The following is a 13,474-nucleotide window of genomic DNA, read 5'->3' on the forward strand; positions in this document are numbered from 1 at the left end:
AATACTCTAGATTTCACCAAGTTACACAGTCCCAGTCTTTATCTTTCCTCCTTTCTTGTGGTGTTTCACATGCTCCCCACCTTCCTCTCTCAACCGTATTCATAGTTACCTTTGTTCAGTGTACTTACATTGTTATGCTACCATCTCCCAAAATTGTGTTCCAAACCACACACTCCTGTCTTCTATCACCCTGTAGTGCTCCCTTTAGTATTTCCTGTAGGATAGGTGTCTTGTTCACAAAGTCACTCATTGCCTGTTTGTCAGAAAATATTTTGAGATCTCCCTCATATTTGAAGGACAGCTTTGCTGGATACAGGATTCTTGGTTGGCGGTTTTTCTCTTTCAGTATCTTAAATATATCACACCACTTCCTTCTTGCCTCCATGGTTTCTGCTGAGAGATCCGCACATAGTCTTATGAAGCTTCCTTTGTATGTAATGGATCACTTTTCTCTTGCTGCTTTCAGGATTCTCTCTTTGTCTTTGACATTTGATAATCTGATTATTAAGTGTCTTCGTGTAGGCCTATTCATATCTCTTCTGTTTGGAGTACGCTGCGCTTCTTGGATCTGTAATTTTATGTCTTTCATAAGAGATGGGAAATTTTCATTAATTATTTCCTCTATTATTGCTTCTGCCCCCTTTCCCTTCTCTTCTCCTTCTGGGACACCAATGATACGTACATTATTGTACTTTGTTTCATCCTTGAGTTCCCGGAGACGTTGCTCATATTTTTCATTCTTTTCTCCATCTGCTCCTTTGCATGTAGGCTTTCAGGTGTTTTGTTCTCCAGTTCCTGGGTATATTCTTCTGCCTCTTGAGATCTGCTGTTGTATGTTTCCATTGTTTCTTCCATCTCTTGTGTTGTGCCTTTCATTTCCATAGATTCTTCTAGTTGTTTTTTTGAACTTTTGATTTCTGCCGTATACATGTCCAGTGCTTCCTTTACAGCCTCTATCTCTTTTGCAATATCTTCTCTAAACTTTTTGAACTGATTTAGCATTAGTTGTTTAAATTCCTGTATCTCAGTTGAAGTGTACGTTTGTTCCTTTGACTGGGCCATAACTTTGTTTTTCTTAGTGTAGGTTGTAATTTTCTGTTGTCTAGGCATGGTTTCCTTGGTTATCCAAATCAGGTTTTCCCAGACCAGAACAGGCTCAGGTCCCAGAGGGAAGAAATATTCAGTATCTGGTTTCCCTGCTGGTGTGTCTTAGAAAATTGCGCCACCCTTTGATGCCTCGGGTCACTGTGCTTTTCTGCCCAGCAGGTGACGCCTGTTAGCCTATAATTCTTGACTGGTGTGAGGAGGTATGGCCGTGTTCCCCCAGGCTCTGGGGTCTGGTTCTGAATGGAAAGGGCCCCACCCCTTTCCTCCTAGAGAAGACAGAGCCCCCAGGTGGAGGTCATTAGCATTTCAATGGTCTCGCTCTCTCTGCTTGTGCTGTCTCCACCCTTCCCCGAGTCACAGCCCTGGAAACTTAATATGACTGGGGCTTTCTCCACTGAGCCGAAAAAGAAACAGATAGTCCCCTTCAGACCCAGTCCAAGGCGACCCTCCGGCTCTCCAAGGTCAGTCGTCACCCAAAGCCTCTGTGTTTTTGGGGATGCGTACCTGTAGTGAGCAGTTCACACTCGCTACTTAAAACCCCAGTTGGAGCTCAGCTGAGCTGTATTCGCTTGCTGGGAGAGAGCTTCTCTCTGGCACCATGAGGCTTTGGGGGAGGGGGTCTCACGACTTGGTTCCGCAGGTTTTACTTACAGATTTTATGCTGTGTTCTTGGGCATTCCTCCCAATTCAGGTTGGTGTATGATGAGTGGATGGTCTCGTTTGTCCCCCCGCAGTTATTCTGGATTATTTACTAGTTGTTTCTGTTTTTTTGTAGTTGTTCCAGGGGGACTACTTAGCTTCCACTCCTCTCTATGCCACCATCTTGTCCTTCATTATTTTAATGTGGTGTTTTACATTATTTGATTTTCTTATGTTGAACCAACCTTGCATCCCAGCAATAAATTCCACTTTTAATATGCTGTCACATCCAGTTTGTTAGTATTTTGTTGAGGATTTTCACATATATATTCATAAGAGATATTGCTTTGTATTTTTCTTTTCTTGTGATATCTTTATCTGGGTTTGCAGTATTCCTCCTCTTCAATTTTGTGGAGGCATTTCATCAGAGTTGGAGTTAAGTCTTCTTGGAATGTTTGATAGAATTCCCTTGTGAAACTATCTGGTCCTGGCCTTTTCTTTGTTGGGAGGTTTCTTCATGACTGATTCAATCTCTTTACTAGTAATTGTTTTGTTGAGATTTTGTATTTCTTCTTGAGTCAGTGTAGGTAGTTTGTTTTTCTAAGAATTTGTCCATTCATTTCCATTATCTAATTAATTGGCATACAGTTGTTTATAGTATCCTCTTATATTTATTTTTTTTCAGCGGGGTTAGTAGTAATGCCATCATTTTCATTTCTGATTTTAGTTATTTGGATCGTCTCTCTTCTTTTGTCAGTCTAGCTAAAGGTTTGTCAATTTTATTTGACCTTTTCAAAGAATGAACTTTTGGTTTCTTTGATTAACCCTATTGTCTTTTGTGTTCTATTTCATTTATCTTTGCTCTAATCTTTGTTATTTCCTTCCTTCTGCTCACTTTGTGTTTAGTTTTCTCTTCTTTTCTAGTTCCTCCAGTTTTGAGGTTAGGTCTCTGATTTGAAGTCTTTTTTTTTCTTTGTTAAAGTAAGCATTAAGAGCTATAAATGCTTTGGCTTTTAACAATGAGAATCTATTAGCTTACAAGCTTACCATTTTGGGGTTGTGAAAAAGTCCAAATCAAGTCATCATCAAAACAATGCTTTCTTTCTGAAGACCAGCTGCTAATGATCCTGGACTCCTCTGTCACATGGCAAGGTACATGGTGGAATCTGCTGGTCTCTCCCTTCTATTTTGGTTTTAATTGATTTCAGTTTCTTGCTTCCCTAGCTATTTTTTTCTTTGTCTGAATTACATTCTTTTATAAAAGACTCCAATAAGAGGATTAAGGCCTATCCTGGGCCATGCCTTAACTGAGGTAACCCCATCAAAAAGTCCTATTTACAATAGGTTTATACCCACAGGAATGGATTAGTTGTAAGAACATGATTTTCTGTTCCAAACCAACACAGTATATGACTCTTTCCTGTATTCATTAATGCAAAAATAGTACCTGTCTACATCATTACAATTTGATGTACAAATTAATATTTTATGAAAAATATTTTAACATTTTTAATTCTTTAATGTAAAATATTTAGAAAAGTAGGAAAATGATGTAATAGCCACCTAAATACAGATGACTTTGTTACAAAAAGTTCAAGATTTGGCATATTGGAAGTTTGTTTGTTTTTTTTTTCACCATTATGGTGCTGAAATAAAATGCTTTCTTTTCCTATGAAAAGCCAATTAGTCCAATGCATTTTAATGACTATTTCATCCTTCTCTACAAAATTAAAATGGCATCATTTGCATATATGTAATATATGACTTAATATTTCTAGTTGTCTGTGGTTTTCACTGATCCAATAACACACTGATGTAATTACCATAAATTTATTGTAGGCCATGGTATCTAGTACAGTGAGGGTCACTATCATAGTTGTTCTTCAAAATTTCTTGAATCATCTTCTCTTTACTGTTTTAAGTAGATATTTAAAGATATTTAAATTGACTTTTGTGAATTTGTCAAATTTTCTGAAGAAACTTCTTGATATTTTGATTGAAATGTCATGGAAATAGAGAAGAATTAGGGGAGAACTACCAAATCTTACAATTTTAACTTTTTATGTCAATGAACTTGGAATTTTCTTTTTATTAAAAGCTTCATTAATTCCTCCAATATATTTTAAAATTATGCCAAAAATTTCTTGAAAATATTCTTACTTTTAGTTCTTTATACTTTAGGTATATTATTGTTATGAAAATTTTATTTTCAAATTATCTATGACAATATAAAGTATATATCCTATATATACTTGTGTGATACATACAGCATCTCTTACCAGACCTAGGATTGACCTTGCCCCTAGTCCCCTTCTCAGGCATCCCTCTCTATACCTCCTTAGAAGCATGCTGAACTTTGGCTGCTAAACCTTGAATGCTGCCTGACCCAAGCACATCTTATTTTGGGAAAAGAGCACATTCCAAAATGTTTTCCCACAATTTTCACACAATTCCCTGGCACTTAGCTAACTTTGTGCCTCAACCATCAATAATCTGAAGAACAGCTGCCATGGCCTCAGATATACTTGAGTGATCTTCTTGCCATCTCACTGTCCCTAACAAGGTGGCTGCAGATCTCTGTAAGTTTCCCTACTACATGGTTTGGACTGATCACCCTAGCATTTAATGCCTCTTTCCTCTGGAATTTAACTGGCCCTGTTGTAAGATGCTATTGGGAAGTACTGGTTGGGTCATCCCCTATTTTGTCTCATGGGACAAGTCTTACACTGTTTCTGTGGGACATAACAACTGTCCAATTCCACAGGATTCCAGAGAAATGGGCAGAAGAAAAGAGGAACCAACTGGGGAAATCCAAGGCTGACTGCAAGAGAATACAGACTTGCTCCATTTCCCTCTCCAAACAGACTCATTTAAGGTCACTGGCTGTTCCGGTTTGCAAATGCTGCTGGAATGCAAAACACCAGAAATGGACTGGCTTTTATAAAGGGGGTTTATTTGGTTACACAGTTATGGTCTTAAGGCCATAAAGTATCCATCAACAAAGGGTACCTTCACTGGAGAAAGGACATTGGCATCTGGAAAACCTCTGTTAGCTGGGAAGGCATGTGGCTGGTGTCTGCTTGCTCCCAGGTTGCATTTCAAAATGGCGTTCTCCAAAATGTCTGCATCAGCTTCCAATGGCCTTCTTCAAAATGTCTGTCTCAGCTACCACAGTGAGCTCCTTATGTCTGAGCTTATATAAGGCCCTAGTAAACTAATCAAGGCCCACACTGAATAGGTGTGGCCACACCTCCATTGAAATACTGAACTAATATGTTCCAACCTAACCACACTAATATGTCTACCCCCACAAGATTGCATTAAAGAATATGGCTTTTTCTGGGGGACATAATATATACAAACCAGCACACTGGGATTGTGTTTGATATCTGGATTGCATCCAGGGAAAGCCAAGATAGTATCCTCCTAGGGGTAGCATGGTCACGTTTGTGCCATATAACCACTGTGTGCCATTAGGGGAAATACAGTAGATCCCGGAGTGATAGCGCCAGTCCCCAAAGTATTATTCCAGGACCTGGGGTGATAGGGAGAGGAGTTTGTAGTGTTAACCCATCTAAGGTAGCATTTTGCTCCTGGCTCTAGGTCTCTCCTCTCCATTTTCATACTCCCATGGTTTGAACAAGGGTTGGTGCTGCAAGGATCCAATTTAAGGCTGGCTGGTTCACCTCCCTTGGTGGATGCTTTATTAAAGTTTCTGATGGCCTCTGATAGGACTACAATTTAACTTTTTAGAGATCTCCATCCTTTCTCTGGAGGTGTTTCCATACTCTCTCTCTGTAGCTTTTCTGTAAAAGACTTGTGTCTACAAATGTTCACAAAATATCATCCATATAGTGTTCTATATGTACTCCTGGAAGTGGATCTAAGACATTCAGGTCTTTGGCTATTAATCCATGATAGATAGTAGGGCTACACAGATATCCTTGGGAAAGGGCCTGGATAAATCAATCTATCCAGCAGCCTTGTTGGGTTCTGATAATAGTTCTAGACTTGAAGTTAGCCTCTGAAGTAAGTAATTAACATTCTGTAGAGCTCCATGTAAACTAGCAGCACTGAGTTCTTAGGGCAACCAATCCTACAAAACCACAATGCTTCAAACTCAGTCCCCTGATTATGTATCATGCCAGTGGAGAGACTGGTATTCACCAAACATGAATGCTGAGTAGAAAAATCAAGCTACTGTTTTACGACCTAATTCTGCTTAAGCTGCTAAGCTTGGAATCCAGTTGCTGATTATTGGAAGCACTAGCTTTTCCTTAGCATAATCTCATGCTCAGGGGTTGAAGTATCTCTCCTGGGGGGAAGAGATACATATGGCCTTCCAAAATCTCTGCACTGTCTTAAAATCCAATGCCCAACAGAGAACTTGGACACCTGTTACTGCTTATGTGTCCAGGAGTTTTGCCCAGCAAACTATGCTCCAGCATGCTGTAGTATACATATTTAACCTTCTTTGCCTCAAATTTAGCATGATAAGAAATGGGTAGTCCCAGCACTTCTCATAGTCTTCTTAAAGCAAACTAAGAAACGTAAACTTTAGTGACAAGATCAGTTAACGTAAATGATTGGAATGGCTGAATCTGAACATGGGCAGGGAATGATCCCACAAAATTCTAAAGATCAGGAAATTCTAGTAAGAACTTGTGGAATAAAATTGTTTGGTTTTTATAAATATTTTTTTGGTGAGAGGCCCAAAAGTATCTCACTAAGGGATGCTCTCAAAAGACATCACTAATGGAAAAACTGAACCAGCATCCTGATTAAATTTGAAAACTCTGATGCTGTAAGATGACTCAGATGTAGAAGCAGAGTCATTGGCTCTTCAACTGCATAAGCCTCTATTTACAATTTTTGTATATTTAGAAAACACTGTCATATGTAAAATCCTATTATGATTTAACCACTTTTCTAGGTCTCCATTAAAGAATGAAAAATAATATAGTAAACATAGAACCTGTAGCAATTTTATTCAGAAGAATGTTTAATGGCTGAGAAATGCTTTAAATCTTACAGGTATCAAACAGAAAATCAGAATCATAAATTTTAGAAGTTCAATAAAAATTTGATGCATTCAGTATTTTAAAGCCTTGGAATCACTAAATCTTACAACTGGATTAAACAAAAGGTTCTCGAGTCCAGCTTTCCCTAAAGATAAAGAATCTCCTAACCATTGGGGATTTCTACAGCATAATTGAGAAGTTCACAAGTAACTAATGTATGTCAGACAAATGGGTGGTGAGACAAAACCTGTAATTATACAACCACAAGAAAGCATCAGCATTCAGAATAAAGAGCAAATCTAAGTCAACCCTCCACTCTCTCTAAGGAGAAATAGAGAATCTTGCTTTCAGCTATGACAGATGAGCCTGTGTTGAAACAACTGCACTTTTAAAACTAGAAAAATTAGAATATTTAATATATATTTAAGAAAGTATTATAGAATTAGCAAAGAGGCCAGGATTTCAGAGACAAAGATCCTGGATAAAGCGGACATACACTGAAGTAAGTCCAGCATTCTATGTTACTTTTCTCCTTAGGTATTAGCTCATTTTAAAAGGCATGGGATCTAGGGGGTGAGAAAATAAGCAAATTTTTGGTAATCTCATGAGAATGGGAAAACAAAAAAGGATATTGAAAGGTCTGAATCATTTTCCTCCTGTTCATAAGTGAATAACACCTGCCATGGCTTCCTATTTCCATACTGGTAAGAGCTAGAGTTCTAAAATAGCCTACAAGGACCTATATGATCTGGGCTCCAATTATCATTTTCACGTTCTCTACCACTACTCTCACCTTTACTCACTCAGTTTCAGCCATGCTAGCACATCAGCCTCTCTGCTGTTCTAAATCATGCCTTTGGCTCCAGCTTGAGAACCTTAACTCTAGCTCTTCCCTCTTTCCTTTGTTGTAATGCTCTTCCACCAGAAAACAGTTTGGCTAAATTCCTAACCACCTTCAAAGACTTTGCTCAAATCCCAGTTTCTCAAAAAGTCTATTCCAATTACCTTATTTATTACTCCATACTTAATCCCTGTTGCAATATCCCAGGTTCCCACTTAATCCATCTGTTTTTGTTTTTCCTTAACACTTACATGCTAACATTCTACAGTATTTTCTTCTTTATCAGGTCTATTTTTTACTGTGTGTTTCTACCACCAACATGTAACTTCTACAAAGACAGGGATTATTGTTTAAGTATAGATTATACACACTTTGAACAGAGCTATATGCATAGTACTAATTAAAAATTGTTAGTTGAATGAACTGAATAATTGCAACTCATGTGCAGACTGGGGAAATTACTTATTAAAGGACACTCAAATACTCTGAAAATATGAAATGGAAAAAATTCACTTCTTACCCCAAATCTATTTTTTTTTCAGTATTACATTTTATATTTCTTGTAACAACCATGGACAACTATGGGGTACTGTTTGTTACTAGAGTTCTCATTGAGGTTTTTCTAAGAGATTTTCTGATTAAAGCAGGCAAGCCACAGATTGGAGAATGAAGGATTCACAGAACTGATATATCAAAGAGTTCAGCTTCATCCTGTGTAATCAAATTCTGGAAAGGAATAAAGCCACATTCTGTTAGGATAGTTTGAGGTTGTGATGAAGCCAAGATCTTATGCCTCTGAATCAGTGGTCTTTCCAACCCACAAGTATCACTCTTGCTCCATTATTAGAAAGAAAAAAATAGAGGGAACCATCTTGGAAGTTAAGTCATTTATAAATTATTTTATTTTAAATTTCTAAGTGAAAGATCTCAACTTACCATTTTGGACCAATATGACTTACCAGAAAAATCAGAAAATACTTATATAAAATCCAAAATAGTTTTGTCTTCAGAATTCAGAATGTTTGTTGGGATCATGTAGAGAGAGAGAAAAAACTAAAATATCATGCATTCCACAGACATATTCCCAATAGCGAGAGAACTGCATTATTTTTGGCCAACTTCTATGAGACGCCTTCACTCATTCATCCCCCTACTCCCAAATTGCTCTAGGAAAGCAAATAATTGATTTTGAATTGATAGAAATATGTCAATGAAGTTTTCTCCCTTAATTTCCAGAAAAGAGATTGGGGCAAGGGAATGTGTGACTTCTTTTTAATGGCTGAATTTCTTTCTAGATACACAGAAGCATTTCTGATGAACCCAGAATGACTTATCATGTCAGAAATCCCAAGTCCTCTGCTCCCTTTTCTCAGTAGAGCATAACTATTTTTTAGGTAGGTCAGACAGAAAAATGGTAAATCATATCCCATGAGAAACCTCTTCAGAAGAAAATGAATACAGAGAAATAAAGGACCTCCCAGGGGAGTCTTTTTTAAGTGTCTTTTATGAGAAGGACTGGTACAGTGTGAGGCTGTCAGCTTAGAACACCTGGAGAACTAGGGCTGACCCTGGGAGCTCTATCACACTGAATTCATCAAAGCAAATCCCTCAGCAGGAGGCAGCACAGGAAAGGAAGTATAAGGTCCCGGAGAGCCTACTGCAGATAGGTACACAGGGGAACCTTGTGAATACTTTGTCCGAGAAAGAAGGAAGTGGGCAGAACATTAAAAGTTCAGAAATCATAAGGAATGCACAATGTTCTATCAAGTTGTTCCTGGGAGATTGAGGGTATCCATTATTGCATGTTTTCATTTTCACCATTGACTCATAGGCATTCTGGTGGAGCAGCACAGAATTGGGGGTGGGGGTAGGGGGTGGTAGCATTTGAAGTCCTTGAAAGTATCAGGAATGAATAACAAAATTGCAAACTATTACAGTTACATATCTAGCATCAGCAGAAACAATACCTTCTCACAATGACATATTAGCCTAACCACTTGAGTAGAACCAACACCAGGAAAAGGAGAAGAGTCAAAAAAACATATATATATAGAATAAAGGAATGAGAATCACTGCACATCTAGAGTATAAATCCCCTTTAGAATTTTCCGAGACAAGAAACATTAGTGAAACACAAAAGGTCAGAATTCTTCAAGACAATATCAGTCAAGTGCAATTAGAGCACAGAAAAGTGTTTAGTATTGCATGTACAATTCCCATGATTAGGAAACAAGGAGAGGATTGCAAGCTTGAGGATGCTATGTCAATGTATAGAAACATGAACTTCAGTCAGAAGAGTTTTTCATAATGTTAATTTTTCTGTTGACAAATATTATGTTTTGTTGTATAAACCAGAGTTTCCATAGAATGCAGAACATATAAAATCAGTGATTGAAGATTAAGTCAATGAATGGATTTATTTAGCTACTGCTACAAAAGCTGTGAAGCAAGAAGGAACCCCTCAAGCCACTGCATTGAGGAACCTGCTAATCGTAAATAGGGTAAATAGGGCTCATAGGGTCAATGTTTTTATGTAAGTACTTCCAAAGTCATGCCATGTTTTCCTGTTGTTAACATTGTCTTAACAGTTTGGAAATACTATAGAGGGTGGCTTGAACAGTGACTACTTTTAAATAAGTAAATACATCTTCAGTTTCCTCTGCCCAAGTTATAGGGTCTGATTCTTCCTTCTGTAAGTACTTTAAACTGAATTTTCTAGGACGTTCGATAAGCAACTGTGCAGCGCAGTGCAGTGGCAGCTCCGGACTCCCCTTTCCCCCTTGCTGGGCTAGAAGGCTCTATGGGGCACCCGCTACCGCTGCTGCTACCGCCACCACCACCGCCGCCAGGTGCTGTCTCTATGGCGAGAAGGAAGAGGAGGAGCGCAAGCTCAGCGACACAAGTACACAGATAAAGGATGAATGATTTTATGAAACAAATCTCCTATTAAGTAAAATATTTTGATGCTTGGCATCTAGACTCCTTGTGCCCTCACTATGCCAGCAGCAACTGTAGATCATAGCCAAAGAATCTGTGAAGTTTGGGCTTGCAACCTGGATGAAGAGATGGAGAAAATTTGTCAAGTTATCCAAAAATATAATTACGTTGCTATGGACACGGAGTTCCCAGGTGTGGTTGCAAGGCCCATTGGAAAATTCAGAAGCAATGCTGACTATCAGTACCAACTCTTGCAGGTGTAATGTAGACTTGTTCAAGATAATTCAGCTAGGATTGACATTTATGAATGAGCAAGGAGAATATCCTCCAGGAACTTCAACGTGGCAGTTTAATTTTAAATTTAATTCGACAGAGGACATGTATGCCCAGGACTCTACAGTGCTACTAACAACATCTGGTATCCAGTTTAAAAAACATGAAGAGGAGGGAATTGAGACCCAGTACTTTGCAGAACTTCTTATGACATCTGGAATAGTCCTCTGTGAAGAGGTCAAATGGTTATCATTTCCTAGTGGTTATGACTTTGGCTATTTAATCAAAATCCTGACCAACTCTAACTTGCCTGAAGAAGAACTTGACTTCTTTGAGATCCTTCGATTGTTTTTTCCTGTCATTTATGATGTGAAGTACCTCATGAAGAGCTGCAAAAATCTCAAAGATGGTTTACAGGAAGTTGCTGAGCAGTTAGAGCTGGAATGGATAGGACCACAACATCAGGCAGGATCTGATTCACTGCTTACAGGAATGGCCTTTTTCAAAATGAGAGAAATGTTCTTTGAAGATCATATTGATGATGCCAAACATTGTGGTCATTTGTATGGCCTTGGTTCTGGTTCATCCTATGTACAGAATGGCACAGGGAATGCATATGAAGAGGAGGCCAACAAGCAGTCATGACATGAAATAGCCCTTTTATTTTATTTGAGCTTCACACTTGCTTGCATATAGGTTTTATCTCTGGTTGGATCCCTTGAACAATAGACAATATCTTGTTTTTCCTTTCACAGACCATTTTTTCTGCTTTTCAATACTAAATATGATCATTCCTATTTCAGACCTTAATAAATAGAAAAGCATTCATATTAAATTTGGCCTTAACTTAATATACTTGTTAGCAAGTGTGTGTGAAAGTTCAGAAAGCTACATCATATTGAATATTTTGATAAACTTTACCTACTTGGGGTTGGTTTGTTTTTCCCCTTTCCTAAATTAACTAGCACTGACTGTAATTTATTTCCCTGTTTCATGTCTCTCCCTTCCATTCTGCAGGAGTTTTAGCTATTTGAGATTGTGGACCATCAGTTGTGCACTTTACAGCGTGACTCTGACTCAAATCCTCTGTTTTATCAGAAATTTTGGTTTTTCTTGCTTTTAGCTGGAAAAATGACCATCTGCCAACTTTATACAGTATTTACTTGTTTTTGACCCACAGAATATGACACATACATTATACACATGGTTGATTCAGCAAGACTAACATTAAAAAAAAAAAAAAGAAAAGAAACTACTGAGGAGCTTAGTAACTGCTGTTTCTGTACGTAGTGTTTAATCTTCCAAGCACATCTAGTGTCTGTCAGTTTCTAATTGGCATTTGTAGGCTGCTCTGTGACTGAAGAACTTTTCAAGCCAGCTTTACACCCTTCAGGAAAAATTCCCTTGTGATTAGATTTTGAGTATCTGCCAGGAAACTGGTATCCAAGATGTTGAAGCTGCAGTTGTTTTATGGTAGCACACTTCCTTTGATCTGCCTCTTCTTTTTTCCATGACTGCTTACACTTATTTTTTTTAAATTTTATAGCCATGCTTATGATGCTCTTGATTTGTTGATTCCACAAATCAATTCCATTAAAGTCCAAAGACAGCAAATTTTTAGGTGTACTTTGTATCAAATTAAATTAGAAAACAAAAATTGTGCTTTCATCATTGATACAAAGATAAATAACGGATAGATTTGGTGCAAAACAGCAAAATACTAATATATCTGATAAAATTACCTGAGGAGTGTAATGCTTGTTTATTTTTTGTGTATATCTTTGCAATCTATTTTATATATATGTTGACAAAAGAGACTGTGAAATATTTAGCCATGCAGAATACGTGACCAGACCAGAGCATGCGTGGGAAGACTTTTTGGTATTCATTAGCTCTACCCTGAAATGATGGACTACAAGTTATGATGTGTATTATCTACACTTCAATCAGTAACATTAGCAGATCTTCAAATGTCAGCCACATTGGTCTGTTTCCCCTGTACATTCTTTATTCATGATATTACAATGCTGTAACTGGGTGGTCCTTTTTAAATAAAACATTATTTACAAAACAGAGGGTATTATTTGTTTTTAAAGCTTTTGTAAATAAAGGCTTCAGAAATGTTTTCTTATTAAAAAAATGAATCTTCTAGGACAAAAATATTTAGTACACTCTGCTGTATCTTTTTATTCTTAGAAAGGCATACACCCATTGTGGGTGATTGATTTAGGAAAAGTTTGAATTAGTTTTTAATCACATCTGATGAAAATGGTAATACTGGATGACAGAGATCATGGCTCAAATAATGGCCAGTTGTGCATAAGTGGGTTTTTCTTTTTTTCTCTCTAGATGGTTGTCTCTTTAAGAAGTATAGCCAAAAGAACCTTTGTGTCACTGTAGTATTCTTGTTTGCAGAGATCAGAAAAAAATACTGAATTTAGACGAGATTCACTTTGGAAAAAAACCTGACAAAATTTGGCAATACATATACAAATTTTAAAAAGGAATATTTGGACCCTAGGATAAATCAGTCCTGGTGGATATTGGCTTTTTCGCTTAAAGGCTAATAAATATTGACTAGATCGCTGAATTGGTCACTATAAAACTACAGGTCAGATTTCCACTTCTTAAAAGGGTACTTGCTGGAGGAGGTGAA

At 37.6% G+C, this 13,474-nt stretch overlaps 1 pseudogene; it reads left to right on the forward strand.

Annotated features, from left to right (window-relative positions):
* The window catches only part of LOC119508483, a 53,786-nt pseudogene extending 40,931 nt beyond the window's left edge, over positions 1-12,855 (forward strand).
* Positions 12,856-13,474: the final 619 nt, after the last annotated feature.

This window comes from Choloepus didactylus, chromosome 13, assembly GCF_015220235.1.
Source record: "Choloepus didactylus isolate mChoDid1 chromosome 13, mChoDid1.pri, whole genome shotgun sequence".
Taxonomy (NCBI): Eukaryota; Metazoa; Chordata; class Mammalia; order Pilosa; family Megalonychidae; genus Choloepus; species Choloepus didactylus.